The following is a 15,349-nucleotide window of genomic DNA, read 5'->3' as shown; positions in this document are numbered from 1 at the left end:
TACAGGGGCTAATAAAAGTTACAAAAAAATTAAAAAAAAATATAATATATTCCATTTTAAACAGAAAAACAAAATTGCACAAGAAAATTATGTTCTTCCTTAAAAATTGTATTAATTTTCAACTTTAAAGCTGAATAACCTTTTAGGATAGTTAAAAAACCCATTAAACAACCCACAAAACTTAACTAAAACACCACCAATAGCAAAAATAATATCCGAACCATTATACAGCTTTTATTTTCACTATAATAATAATAATCTCTGACCCAGTTTTTGGTCCAAGGCAATAGGAAGGACTAGTACAAGTAACTGCCATGCCGTTGATTTCTGATTACGTCACACTGCAAAATTCAACCTCACCAACGTATTACTTAGAAAGCTGATGATGGCCGCTTATATACTTTCACTTAAGGCAATCACCAAAAAAAAAATCGAGTTTTTGCGAAATGTTTCTTTTACGAATTATAATCGATAATAGCAAGTAAAATGAGACTTTTCCAGCTAAATTAACCTCCCACGATGATGATCAGAAACTTCGCAGCTACATAGAATAGTAGTAGTAGTAGATTTGACCTAGTGACCTACTTGTAATTTAATATCCGATTTAGAGACTTTTAAGCGAAATTGGTTTGAAACAAAAACAGGTTTAGGTGTTTTACTTTGATTAAATTGGGGATTTATTGCAGGCGAAGGGAGAACAATCTTTCCAAGGGGTATATATTATAAATGTAATCGAAAACGGCTCTGGATCCTTTGTATAATATGTATAAAGGGTCTATATAAGGAGTATTTTTCTTGGTAAATATGTGCAATAAGGTTTTAAAGTAGGGAAACATAATAATACTAGTATAATATAATTTTTTATTAAAATTTTATATTTTGGCTTTTTATAAGAAATATAAGATTAAATACCAACAAAAAAATTGATTCAAATGTCTGAAAAATGAGCAATTTCAAGGATATTAAAAAAAATAAAAGTTATTAAATATAATCCTACTAACTCCTTGGATAAAGTCAATGACCAATGAGGGTCTGAAAAAAAAATAGTTCAAAAATGACCCTAATTCGCTGCAACATCGTTCAAATAAAAACAAAATCTTATTTTCTAAATTGATCATATGCAGACTGACTTTCGTTTAATATCCTAACATTAAAAAATGTAATACGTTCGAGAAATCCGAAATTCAACATGGCGTCGAGACCGCTCTTTGAGTGGCATTTAAACCACCGCCGTATCCCGGTAACGTTTCCCTCTCTGGCACACAAAGCACATATTATTACGTCGTTATTGGATTTAGGTGTCCTGGAGTAGCACAATATATCTGGCAAATTGACGATGCCCACTACTATATGCGCCAATTTGGTTATATGGATATATGCGCCCACTCGCTATTACTATATATGCATCCTAATTTATTGACGCCGTATATATATAGATACATGTATGGGGGTTCATAATTATTAACTGTTTTAAATTTTCATTTTGTCTATTCACAAGACATCTTTGGAATTTTTTTTGGCATTATAAAATTTGGGAAATTATTTTCAAATTCGAAATTTTACTGCTATAGGGGGCATAATAATTAAAAAATAAATAATTCAATTGTTAATTTTCTGCGGAAAATGTCAACTCAAGATGCTTTTTTTATCAAGGAATTTTTTTCATTATTTTGGTCATATACATTGACGTACTGACCTTCATAAAATAAGGTAAGGTAGTATCTTATAATTGTTTAAATGGCTATAATTCTGAAACGACTCAATACGGGTATGTCACTTGGCATTAATAATTATTAGGTTTCTTTTCTCTATTTTCTCTCGCATTACTGACTAATCCAAATTATGACAAAATAACAACATTTCTAAAACGTCTGAAGTTATTATCCTAGTCTAATTAAAATTATGTGAGGTAAATTTAGATAGCCATGGCAAATCATGGAGAAGTTTCCATGGAGATAAACCAATGAAATTGCAAATAATTAATTTTTGACAGTTGATAAAATTAATCGGATATGCATTGTTCTCATTCAAATCCATTATTTTAATTAAATAAATTATTTTCTGCCTAATTAAAAACTCGTGCAGTATTTTTTTCTTTATGAGGCTCAAATGCCTGGAATAATAAAGCATCTCAATAAACAGGAATTCGGTTTTATGATTTAACTGCTTGGAATTGAAGGTTCAACTGTCTAAAGCTAAAAAATGAATTCGTAAATCAACTGCCTGCAGTTGATCAAGATCCGGTAAATATACTTTATGAACACTATGGTAAAATCATTAAAACTTTGATCTTATTTGAGCCAGATGTTACCGCGTAAAGTAAGTTTACGATAGGGACTGAATCTAGACTGAAAAAAATATCCGAATTATTTTTTAGCTGCCTGCCTAAGCAATAATTTCACACGATAATTTCAACTATTAATATCCGATAAAATGTCCGCATGATATACGTTGAGAAATTTAATATTGTGTTTATGTTTAAATCACGTTTAATAAGAAGGTTTATTACATGTTAATCTATACGCGATTTATCGTAAATATTATTTAATAAAAAAAATATACCACCGCATTTTTCTAAAATAAATTTTATTTATTTAATTTTGAGTAAATTTGAATATATTCTTTGGTATAATTATTGTTTCATATACGTTAATGCATTTCCAATTTTTTTCTAGATTACTTAGTGTATAATACGAGGGCGGGTCAATAAGTCCGTGACTTTTTGAATTTCCCGCCCTTTAATGGAAATGGCAACTCTGCACCTGGCAACAGAGAACTGTCAGTTGACGCCTGACAAAATTTGAACGAGCTGCGTGATTTAGTTTGTATTTGACAGCTGTTGATAGCAGACTACCACTCGTTTTGAGAAGAAAATGGAAAAAAGTGAATTTCGTGTCGAATCACTCAAACCAAGGCTAAGCTTGGTAAATATTATGGGGAGTCTGCACCATCCATTTCCATGGTAAAAAAGTGGTTTACTGAATTTCGATGTGGCCGTACAAGCACGGAAGATGCCGAACGTTCTGGACGCCCAGTCGAGGTCTCTACATCCAACACAATCGAAAAAATTCACGATATGGTTTTAGCCGATCAGAGATTGAAAGTGAGAGAGATTGTGGATCTCACATGGTTCAGTAGTTTCAATTTTGAATGATCATTTGGGTATGAGAAAGCTTTCTGCAAGATGGGTGCCGCGTTTGCTCATAATCGACTACAAACGCAACCGTGTGACAATTTCCCTGGAATGTTTGGCGTTATTCAACCGCAATATGGACGAATTTTTGCGTCGTTGCATCGTGGATCCACCACAACACGCCAGAGACCAAACGGCAGTCAAAACAGTGGATTTCTCAGGGTGAATCGGCGCCCAAGAAGGCAAAGGTGGATTTGTCAGCCAATAAAGTCATGGCGACCGTTTTTTGGGAATAATCCACATTGACTATCTTCAAAAGGGGAAAACAATCAATGGATAATATTATACCAACTTATTGGATAGATTTAATGAGGAACTGAAAGAAAAAAGACCACATTTGGCCAAAAAAAAAAAGTTCTTTTCTACCAGGACAATGCAATAAGGGTCCACACATGTGCAATTGTGCAGTTTCCATGGTTTCCAAAAATCCATGAAATATGTTACGAATTATTTCCTCATCCGTCCTATTCTTGAGATTTAGCCCCCAGTGACTATTGCCTATTCCCAAATTTAAAGAAATGGCTCGGCGGAAAAGGACGAAATCATCTCTCAAACAAATGTCTATTTTGATGACCTCGACAAATCATTTTTTTTCCGAAGGGATAAAAAAATTGGAGAAACGTTGGACTAAGTGTAGAGAACTCAAAGGAGAGTATGTTGGAAAATAAAATAACTTTTTATATAAAAACCTGTCTTTTATCCAAAAAGTCACGGACTTATTGACCCGCCCTCGTATTTTATTATTACACTATAAGACTACTATTATTACACATTTAAAATTCAGGGGTGTGTTCGAAAAAAAAAACGCTCGGAGCCGTCGATTTTTATTTCAAGTTGCGCCTCTAGTTTGTATATACAGGGTTGCTCAAAAATGAATTACGACCATCGACTTAATTTTTTCAAATGAAAGCACCTTGTTTTTATTTCATCTTTGAATTTCGCGTGGAATTCTACGTATGTTTTATGCATCACGTCCTGTACCCAAAGTCAACACACTCTTAAAAATAGGTGAATAAAAATTCAACAATTGTATAGATTTTACAAACAATTTGATTCTGGAAATGGTACAGAATCAATTTGTGTAGAATTTCTCTATGCTATTGTGTTTAAACAACTGTGGTTCTATAATCAACAAATTGTGTATCAATTTGATTTATTTTATTGTATGTATAGTACACTATTTGTGTACTTAAATTCGACAATATTTTGTATTTATTTAATATAATTGTTCAGTAAAAAAGCAAACTCTTAGTGTTTTTTTAACATGGTATGTACAGGAAAAAAACACAATTTGTGCATTTTAAATACACACGTTAGTGTAGTTTGTTTTAACAATATATTTTATTTTCTTTTATTCCAACTATTAAATTTTATTACAAATTGTGTATAATAATACTATATATTGTTTTATAAATTTAAATAGAGTGTAGGTTACTTATTTTAGGTTTGTATATCAAATTAACATGAGAACTGGAGTTTTTTATTACAATGTTTTGTATTTATATTCATAAAAATTTAAAAATAATCAATATATTTGTATAAAAAAAATAAACAAATTGTTTAAAAATTTAAAATACATTTTAGAGAATTTCGTCATAAATCTGTGTAATAATAAATTCTAGTGCACCTGGGAAAAACAGGATTAAAAAAAGCTGCTTTTTTATTTTAACAATTTATTTAATTGTAAGATTTAATACATTAAAGCAATGTATTAAATCTTTTCTTCAATCGTTTCAAACCTAAGTTTTTTCCATAGATATTTTACACTGTCTCCTTTATAGCTCCATGTAAGTTTAGGGGATCTTGGTGGACACGATATATCTACAGGAGCCTTCCTTCCTATCCAATAAAAAAAATCTTAATTATTTGTTTTAATAGTAATAGCCTAGGTAATTTTTAAAAAATTTTTAAAATTTAATTTTAAAAGGTTTTTAGTTTGTTGATAATAGTTTAGTTACCATAGAGAGTGTGAGAGCTAGTGGCTGCCCACAGTGAGTAGGTATATGTAGGTATAGGTGTTCAAATTTCTTTACAATACTACTACAGGACTTGAAAAGGACGGTACAGGACTGTCAGACAATGCTATGATTAAGTAGATACCATTTTGTAATACAAATTGAAATACAAATACAATAAAGGTTACAAATTTAACCGACCTCTACATTAAAATTGAATAGGTACAAAGATAAAAAAGATGTAAAAAAAGTAAGTATACCTACTTATCTATTCTATAAGTAATGTTATCAGTTATCACTGAACAGTTAAACTAAATAGGTACCAGCTACCTGTCTAAACGTCAAAATATACAGTAAATTCCAAAGTATACAATAAATGCAAAAAAAATATGGTGCTTACCTAATTACCTACCTACAAACTGCTCCTGGAGTTGGGCCAATAAACCCCACTCCTTAAGTTTATCTTCAACGAATATATCCATTTTTTTCTTATGCAATTTTAACACTTAACAAAACGAAAAAACCTTAAAACAAATTAATGCGGGCCGATTGATTGAAGGACTGAAGAATGAACAGTTGAACACCTGTGGCACTGGGAATTATAGCAATGCTGCCATCAAATGTATCTTAAAGATTACACCGCCAATTAAAAAAGTTACGTTTCCTTTTTCCTTACGCGTGTTATTATCACGATATTATTTAAATAAATAAAATTAGAACTTATGCTGATTGGGCTTATTTTTAAATATCCTATTAAATTATTTTCAATTAACAATGTTAAATCGACTGCAAATTTTGATGCATATCTTTACAACTGTTAATATTGAATCTGGCAACATTGACGCTAACAACGAAGTTCTAGCGGCAAAGGCAAGGGCGTCGGGCGCGTCCTCCTTTATACACAATTGTGTATTATAACTACACAATACATAGTTTAAAATTCTATAATTGTGAAGGGCTGAATTAGCAAGAATCTTTTTTATTCTACACAATTGTAAATAAAATCAAAACAAGCCAGAATAAAAAAATAATTAAAAATTGTAGTAAAAATATACTTGGTTATTAGATTTTTGTACCAAACTGCATTGGATTTAAAAAAAAAAATGTGGAATATTTATACACATTATCTTAATAATTAATATCCACTTATGGTGTATTAATTTAATATGCAATAATTGTTTGAAATATACACATTAAAATATATACAAAATGCCTGAGAATTTTTATACAGGACTGTGAGATATTATCTAACAATTGTGTATTAAAATGAAACATTTTTTTTTACACAACAAAATGTGAAATAATCCTTCGGGATTTTTCTGTGTGCAGTTATCGAAAAAAAGACGATTCATGTAACAAATAAAAAAAAGAACAAAAATTAAGTTAAATGTTTAAAATGGTTGCCATCCACAGGCTTGATAATATCCAGGCTCGTTGCACATTTTCAATAATTTCCGGAGTTATGGCGCGCACTTCTCGGCGAATTCTCTCTTTCAAGTCGTCGTAGATTATTTGGCCTATTAACAAATACCTTCGACTTGAGGTATCCTTACAAAAAAAAAAGTCCATTGGTGTTAGGTCAGGTGACCTAGCAGGCCATTCGATGGGTCCTCTCCTTCCTATCCACCGATTTGGAAAGGTTTCATCCAAAAATGTACGCACAGTGGCAGCATAGTGCGGAGGAGCGCCATCATTTCGTTTTCCTCAAGGTACAATAGCAAAATTATAACCGAATAGCTACAGTAGAGTGTATTTTTTTTATTGGTTACTTATTTTATGTATTAAGGTCATCGTCGGACCAGCGAAAAATTGTTATGACAGATTGAAGTTCTTCGCTGATCTGATGGCGCCCTATAATACCCGAAACACGTAATCAAGAAAAGTTTTACCTTATTGCAGATTTTGAAATGTGAGAACTTTGTTTTAAAGAATATGACTCACGTGTCTGGAATAAAGACATAGGTTCTTAGCCTGAAATAATAAAGCAACTTAATAAACAGGATTTTCATAATTCAGTTACCTAGAAATGGGACATGAATTCTCGGTACAACTGCCTGGAATAATGGAAGGATCAATCAGTGGAAGGCACGTTAAAGGGTTACGAGAATTTCAAAACAACCGTAAAAAGGAAGAAGTGACCTTTTAAAAAAAATATATTGACCCCGTCTGTCGTCGGTGTCGTCTTTATAAAACAAATTAAAACACGGTGACGATATCGGGCGACTTCACCGTTTCGACCACCACGAACAACCAAATCTCTCTCTCTCTTTGTCTCTCTTTCGCTCTTACTAATCACGATTTATTTTCCCGTTCTAACAAGTTTTAGTTTATGTTTCCGCTCTTTGTTATTTTTTTTACATATCACAATGGCGATTATCCGTAAATTATAACATGTGTGTGTGTGTGTGTATAGATATACCTAACGTAGCGTAATCTTTATTTTAAATCTATTTATAACCATTATGCACTTAAATAGAGTCGAACGACGAACAATATTCCACTTAGCGCGGGGAAATTTTCTATTTAAAAACGATAATGGCTCGATCCTGTTTTAATTTTTGTGTTTTGTTTATTTGTTGGTTATGGTGCCTCATGGTTATATTATATAAGGTGGAAAAGTTGCAGTGTAATCAGAAAATCACTAATGTGATAAAATAATTCTTTAAAGAAAGTAATAGTGATCAAGATATAACTAAGAAATCACTGCCATAATACTCAAAAAAAATTGTATAATTTGCAAGGTATTAAAGAAAAAACAAAGCTTTATTAAAGTAAATAATTTAATGGAAAAAAATCTATAATTGGCTTTTCAATTATAAAATATTTATCGCAGCAGTAATTTTTTTTTAAAGTTTAGTAAACAAGGATCAGTAAAAACTTATCTTAGAAATCACTAATTGTATAAAAAAAATGTTTAAAGTATTAGCAGATGCTAAAGAAGAAAATCATATTTATTGCTTTTTTAATAAAAAATTGAAATAAGTCTAACTATCGTCTGTTATATACTGTATAATTAAAAAAAAGTAAAAAGAAATTAACACAAACCGAATAAAATAAGGTTCCTCCTCCCTCCCTTATAAAACTCGTCGTCCTGACTTAATCTCCCTCCCTTATTTCCCAAGGAAACATCCCCGAGACTCTAAAGCCGACATAAATAAGACAACCCCGTTTTATTTATCTTGATGAAAATACCACCGTTGAGTTGCAAGCGGAATGCAACTTTTTCCAGGTATTACTTAATGAGTTCCTTTTCCTCTGTTTTTTATTAATTTTTTTTTTGATGATAAACGAAAGCTTTTTTGATGGTTTTAAGCTTACAGGTTTTGTTGGTACATTATGCCCTATTATTGAACATTTCAGCTTTTTAGGATAAAAATAAAATAGTTCAATGAAGAGGCGAAAAAAAATTTTAGAAACTTGAAGAATGTACTTCATCTATTCAGAGGTTAGGTCCAAATCTCTTTATAGAATATCATAGAAGTAACTGAATCATTACTTGTCCGTGTATTGTTTGTTATTGTATGTCCTAAAGATGTCAATATATAATAATAATGACGAAACGTCGGTCAATTTAAAAAAATATGGATTTTATTTAGTGATTTTTTAAAGGCACTTCAAAGGATAAACAAACCCCCTTCTATTTATTTTTTCTAATAAATAGTAGCTAAACGTTAAAAGAAAAGATTCAGAAAATCATCAATAACTACCAAAAATTGAAATATTTTTGAGCTTTATCTACATCTGAATGAGAAATTGGTTTATTTTTTACGGGCACTCCTTGATAGAACAAATTTAACAGGACCATGTTTGTTATTGTCTTGTAAAATTGTATAGTTGTCGTGACGCAGTGACGGTACACGGTTTTATTAACAAATTTCGAGGAGCGACACCTATATGGGCTTGGGTAAAAAAAGACTTCTTTGTGATGCATCTGTATCATAATTATGTGACTTTGGTTAGAAAGGTGTAATTACCGAATAAATCAAATTGCTAGGATGTAGTGTATATGCCAAAATAAAAAATAAAAAAATGAAAAAGTGCTGATTGTGAGTTTGTTTGAAATTTTGAGGTTACCAACGTTTGTTCCGTAATAGGAACATCCAACCCTATAAGAGTCTATAAGAAAGAAGTTGGTTTATTTCTTCCAGGCACTCCTGTAAGCAAAACGTCAATATTTTGACTTTCAAATTATGAATTTTAATAATTTTTTCAGTAGTTGCTTGAAAAGCTGTTGATTATCCTAGAAATCAATAATTACATCATTTTAATAAGTAGAAATCAAGATATTCAGTTGCCAATAAGAGACAAATTATTTAGTTTCTTCCAGGCACTCATGTAAGCAAAATGTCTATATCTTGATTTTTAATGTATGAATTTCAATAATTTTTTTAGTAGTTACTCAAAAAGCCCTTGTTTATCCTAGAAATCAATAATTACATTATTCTAATCACAAGAAATCAAGATATTCAATTGCCAATAAGAGACAAATTATTTTATTTCTTCCAGGCACTCCTGTAAGCAAAATGTTAATATCTTGATTTTGAATGTATGAATTTTAATCATTTTTTCAGTAGTTGCTTAAAGAGCCGTTGGTTATCCTAGAAATCAATAATTATCTCATTTTAACCACTAGAAATCAAGATATTCAGTTGCCAATAAGAGACAAATTATTTTATTTTTTCCAGGCACTCCTGTAAGCAAAACGTCAATATTTTGATTTTTAATGTATGAATTTCAATAATTTTTTCAGTAGTTACTTAAACAATCCTTGCTTATCCTAGAAATCAATAATGACATCATTTAACCACTAGAAATCAAGATATTCAGTTGCCAATAAGAGACAAATTATTTAATTCCTTCAAAGGCACTCCTGTCCAAGAGACACATCATTTTATTTCGTCCAGGCAATATGTACGAAGAATAATCATATTTTTTTGGAAAAATGTTGACAAAGCTTAAATCTTAATGATTTTTATAGCCTTAAATTCCAAGTTAATTTCAGACTTATTCCAGGATTTAAAAACTCTAAAATTTCTAGAATTTCTTAAGATTTACACATTCTAAATTATTTCAAGTAAATCCAAGATATCGTGAGGAACGTAACCCCTTAAAAAAGACTTACAAGTTTAATCTCGCTCCTTTGGGCTGAATATATAAAATTGTTTAATTATTTTTAAATTCCATGAAAAGTGACAATCCAATAAAAAAAACAATAATTTTCCTTATTTACATTATGACAATTATTTCCCATTAAATGTTTAAATAAATTTACCTTTTAATACATAAAACAGCAACAAGGCAAAAGAAACTCGCTTCTCGCTTTAGCTCACTTTTCAGTTATTTTTTGTCTCTGTTTTACGAGATCCTAAAGCAGGTAAAAGGGCACGTTTGAGCCCTCACTTGCTGAACAGTGATCGTTTGGTTGGAATTTGTTTTGGAAACGGTGAAGTGCACTTATGAAAATTTGGAAAAGTAATTAATTAGTCATCAAAAATTGTAATTATTTTTTTTCTTTTAACTCTATCTATTTTTGTTTTAATTCTTTATATTCTCTAGTTAATTCAGCAGTTTTTTGAGTTTCTACCTCATCCCATTTTCCATCCTTGTCTGAGTCATCAAATGCCAAAGTAGTGAATCTGGAAATATCCAAACTAGTCAGTATTTTCAAATTTAAATTTCACAATAGGTAGCGGAAATTCATGAATTTTAAATAACAATTTCGCCTTAACCAATTTATTTAAGTACCTCGTTAATATTAATGTGACTTGCGCCATCTGCCTTAGACAAACGGTCGTAATTATAGACTATTTAATTATTAAATAAAAAAGCCATTTTTTAGCATTAAACATCATGTTGCTTCAACCAGTTTTAAATCCAATAGTTGAAACACTATATATGCTATACGCCGTGCACGGTCTACTTTCTCTTTCTTACTTTCACCCTTGACGGGACCAATTACAACATAATTAACTGCATTACGAATCAATGGAAGTAAGTAAATGTTAATAACGTAATGAATTTTTTTTTGAAACTATTATTTGTATCTTCGCCTCAAATAGCCTAGAGTGTTTTCAAACTCGATAATTTGTATGACTAATATCTTGTATATTTAATGTTAAAAATAATTTTTTTTGGCAAAAGTAAGAGAAAAGGTGTCTCGGTATCAAAAAATGCCAAATTTGTGGTAATTCTCTAGCAGTATTGATTTGTCATTGAAAACCCTGATTTATCAATAAAAGACTGAAAATTTAGAGGATTTCTGGGTTAGCAACACTACACTTTCGGCTATAATTTCTTGAAAGAGTTTTGTAACTTAAAGTTTCATTGAAATCCCTGAAATAATAAAAAGGTTTTATTCCAGTTTTCAAAGTAGAAAAAACACTTTGGATTCCCTGGTCTCTAAGTCTCGTTCTAATACTCCAATTTTCCTCATTTTTGTTTTAAATTAATCCAGAGACTTCTCTTCAACTGTTCCATAATATGATATTTTCATAAAAATTATTTTTTTCGAAAAGAGACTTAAAATTTGGAGGATTTTTAAGCTGGCAACACTGCAATGTCAATTTTTCCTTAAAAGATTTATGACACAGAGACCAAGAATAAACAACATTATTATTCTCAGAAGAAAAATTCCAAATAAGCAAGAACTAGGGAAATAGAGCTAGAACTAGCACTATAGTTAAAATATAGTAGATTTTTTAAAATGTCACACTTTAATTAAAAATTATGCCTCAATTGCTTGGTTATTAATTAATTATTAAATTTTAAGTAAATCATTTAACAATTCTACGCAGTTGAGTTATAGGTGTTTTATTTAAATTTCAATCAATTTAAATAAAATTATGCCTCAATTACCTGGAAGAATTAATTAATTTATTAGTTTCTAATTAACGTTTAAATTAAATTATTTTAAAATTCCAGGCAGTTGAGTTGCATATTTTAAACAAAATTTAGCCACTTTAATTAAAATCATGCCTCAACTGCCTAGAATAATTAATTAATTAGGTTTTAATTAACATTTAAGTTAAATGATTTTACAGTTCCAGGCAGTTGAGTTGTAGATTTTTTTAAATTCTGGGTACATTAATTAAAATTATACCTCAATTACTTAGTTAATATTTAATTAATTAATTTAGTGCTGATGCTTGAGTTACAATTATTTTGTAATTCTAGGCAGGTGACCTGTAGATTTTTTAAATGTCAGTCACTTTAATTAAAAATCGTGCCTCAATTGCCTAGAATAATTAATTAATTAGATTTTAATTAACATTTAAGTTAAATGATTTTACAATTCTAGGCAGTTGAGTTGTAGATTTTTTTTAATTCTGGGTACATTAATTAAAATTATACCTCAATTACTTAGTCAATAATTAATTAATTAATTAATTTAGTGCTGATGCTTGAGTTACAATTATTTTGTAATTCTAGGCAGGTGACCTGTAGATTTTTTAAATGTCAGTCACTTTAATTAAAAATCGTGCCTCAATTGCCTAGAATAATTAATTAATTAGGTTTTAATTAACATTTAAGTTAAATGATTTTACAGTTCCAGGCAGTTGAGTTGTAGATTTTTTTTAATTCTGGGTACATTAATTAAAATTATACCTCAATTACTTAGTCAATAATTAATTAATTAATTAATTTAGTGCTGATGCTTGAGTTACAATTATTTTGTAATTCTAGGCAGGTGACCTGTAGATTTTTTAAATGTCAGTCACTTTAATTAAAAATCGTGCCTCAATTGCCTAGAATAATTGATTATAATTATAGATGCAACTATATAAGCTTGCGTTAATTTCTTGATAGAGTGTAAGAGAAACTCTTGAACTTGATTTTCTATATTGTATATTAAATTGACTTAAAACATGTTTATGTTTGTCCTAAACTGTACAATAGGATCGCTGATTGGCCTTTCAGCTTTATATACAGGAAGATTTAAATTATTCTTATAATAATTCCAAGACAGTCATAAATCATCCGTGGACTATTCCTATTTTCACTTGCAGCCCACTGTTTGAATTAAGAGCTTCAGAGAACTAATTATCAATAATCTTTGATTAATAAAGAGCTAAACTCGAAACTGGAAAATGCCGAGGCTTAATGCCGCCGTGTCGTGATCAGTGCGCATATTATAAACCCAGCAATATTCAAATAGGTTTACCACGAATTAATATTTCATATGGTCATACATTAGAACGGTTTCCATTAAAAAGTAATTAATTAATACCTACTTACTCTATACCATTAGTTTACATCCTTAAAAGCATAATCCTTTAAAGCACGATTAACATCTCACTCTACTCTATATTATAAACTCAAACACCACAGGTGCTATAATATCCAAAATAAAAAACAATCTCTACACGTCAGCCATAATCGCTGTCAATATTAAAGAGAAAAACTAGAAAAGGAGAAGAAGAAGTTATTTGTCTCCCTCCCCTGGTGTGTTAAAAACCAAACCGCTGGTAAACGTGAAAATCGAAACGTAAGTCTTTGGTCGGCGCGCTCCGAGCGCTGTTTCCCCGCCCGTGAATAAACTCGCACTGCACGGTCACATTCGAAATTCCCTAAAGTTCTTCTTGTTCAATCGTGGGCCGTTCAGGCCTCCGCTAGAGTCACCCTTCAAGTTGTACACCACCACCCTCGCCCCCCGACGAGGTCTCACTGAGAATATGAATTTATCTAAATTGATGCTTTTTTTTGGTCCATATTATTATCCAATCTGATAACGCTCTGTTTTTTAATTAAATATTTATACCGGGTGGTGCGTCCCGAGCGGAACATAGGAAATCCCATGTAAATTTTAAGGGGGTCAATTATTGGCTTCCCGGTACATTTTACAGAAAAAATGGAAGATAACTTTTTGAAGTGACCAATCTGGCTTCAAAAAATTTTAATAAGTTTATCTTGAATGTAATTGCAAACAGGCACCAGTAAAATGAATATTGTCACTGACGTGACAAAAAGTGTCAATAAATCAGTGACAGTCGAATTAATCAATCGATGAAAAAATTGCCATAATTAAGTGGCATTATGCGGGAAACGGAGTTTTAGAGCAGTATCTGAAATGTTTTCAGTTTATTTCCCCACTAAGCCCATTCCGTCCATTTCAACTATATTAAACATATTATTGTCAATAAGTTCGAGTCTGAAGGTACCGTAATAAATATTTGTGAATGTTCAACTCAGGATATCGAAAATAGAGCCGAAGAAAGAGAGTTCAGAGATCTTAATATTCTACTGAGTGTGGAGAAAAACAAGATGGTTAGTACGAGGGTTTTAGGGCAAGAGGTAAATAAACATCATACCAGAATATTGCGCACTTTAAAAAAACACAAGTATTATTCGTATAAATTCGAAAAACATCAAGAGCTGCAGGAAGTAGATGAAGAGCGAAAAATGGCATTTAGTTTTGAAATGATGGAAAGAGCAAATAATGATAGGCATTTTTTAAGAAATGTTTGTTTACATTTACCCTCAACAATGAACCAAATGTTCAGAATTGCCGGTATTGGAACCAAGAAAATGAACATCGCTTTGTTTATACTCGGACCCAATATCCCCAAAAAACAAATGTATTCGTGGGAATTATCGCGAAAATAAACTAAAAACATAAAATTTAGGTGAAAAATTAAAAAGATGTTCTTAAATAAATGTGAAAACGTTCAAAACACTCAAAAATAAAATCCTAAAAAGGTTTATAAAAAAACTAACAAACATGTTTGAACCTTCTATTATTGGCAGTTATTGCAACAAATTCTTTTTACGCAATGATTTTTATAAACCTATTTATGGATGTTTATTATCATTGCGTGGACAAATAGAACACCTAGGTGGTCTTTCCCCATGTTCATTTCTGCCTGGACCTATCTCTGGAATCTGACCAATTCGATGAATAAGCGCTTTTAATTCCCCGGGAATATTTTCCATTTGAGATCGGCGAAATAATTGGTTATGTATTAGATCTCTTCCTAAGGTAACTAGAAATTTTTGGTGTGTCATTTCAGCCTCTGGATGAGCATTATTATGCAAAATACTTCCATTTACAGCGCTAATATTTATCATACGAAACCAAATTGCTTGCGGCCATCTTCTAGTGCGTCTACCAACTGATCTACTACATCTACCCCCACTTATGGTAATATTGTAAAAATCTATCATGTCTGGAAGTTTATTTTCTCTGTCCAAAATTCTATCATTA

At 30.8% G+C, this 15,349-nt stretch overlaps 1 protein-coding gene across 2 annotated transcripts in view; it reads right to left on the bottom strand.

Moving 5' to 3' along the window:
• LOC126744433 (uncharacterized) overlaps positions 1-13,680 on the bottom strand; it is a 73,341-nt gene extending 59,661 nt beyond the window's left edge. The window contains exon 1 of one of the 2 annotated variants that reach the window (XM_050451847.1): positions 13,380-13,680. The gene's annotated coding sequence lies outside the window, so the exon portion shown is untranslated. The remainder of the gene's footprint in view (positions 1-13,379) is intronic. The other variant, XM_050451846.1, reaches the window with a different exon arrangement.
• Positions 13,681-15,349: the final 1,669 nt, after the last annotated feature.

The sequence above is a fragment of the Anthonomus grandis genome, chromosome 14 (genome assembly GCF_022605725.1).
Source record: "Anthonomus grandis grandis chromosome 14, icAntGran1.3, whole genome shotgun sequence".
Lineage (NCBI taxonomy): Eukaryota > Metazoa > Arthropoda > Insecta > Coleoptera > Curculionidae > Anthonomus > Anthonomus grandis.
This window is presented reverse-complemented; position numbering and strand designations above follow the sequence as displayed.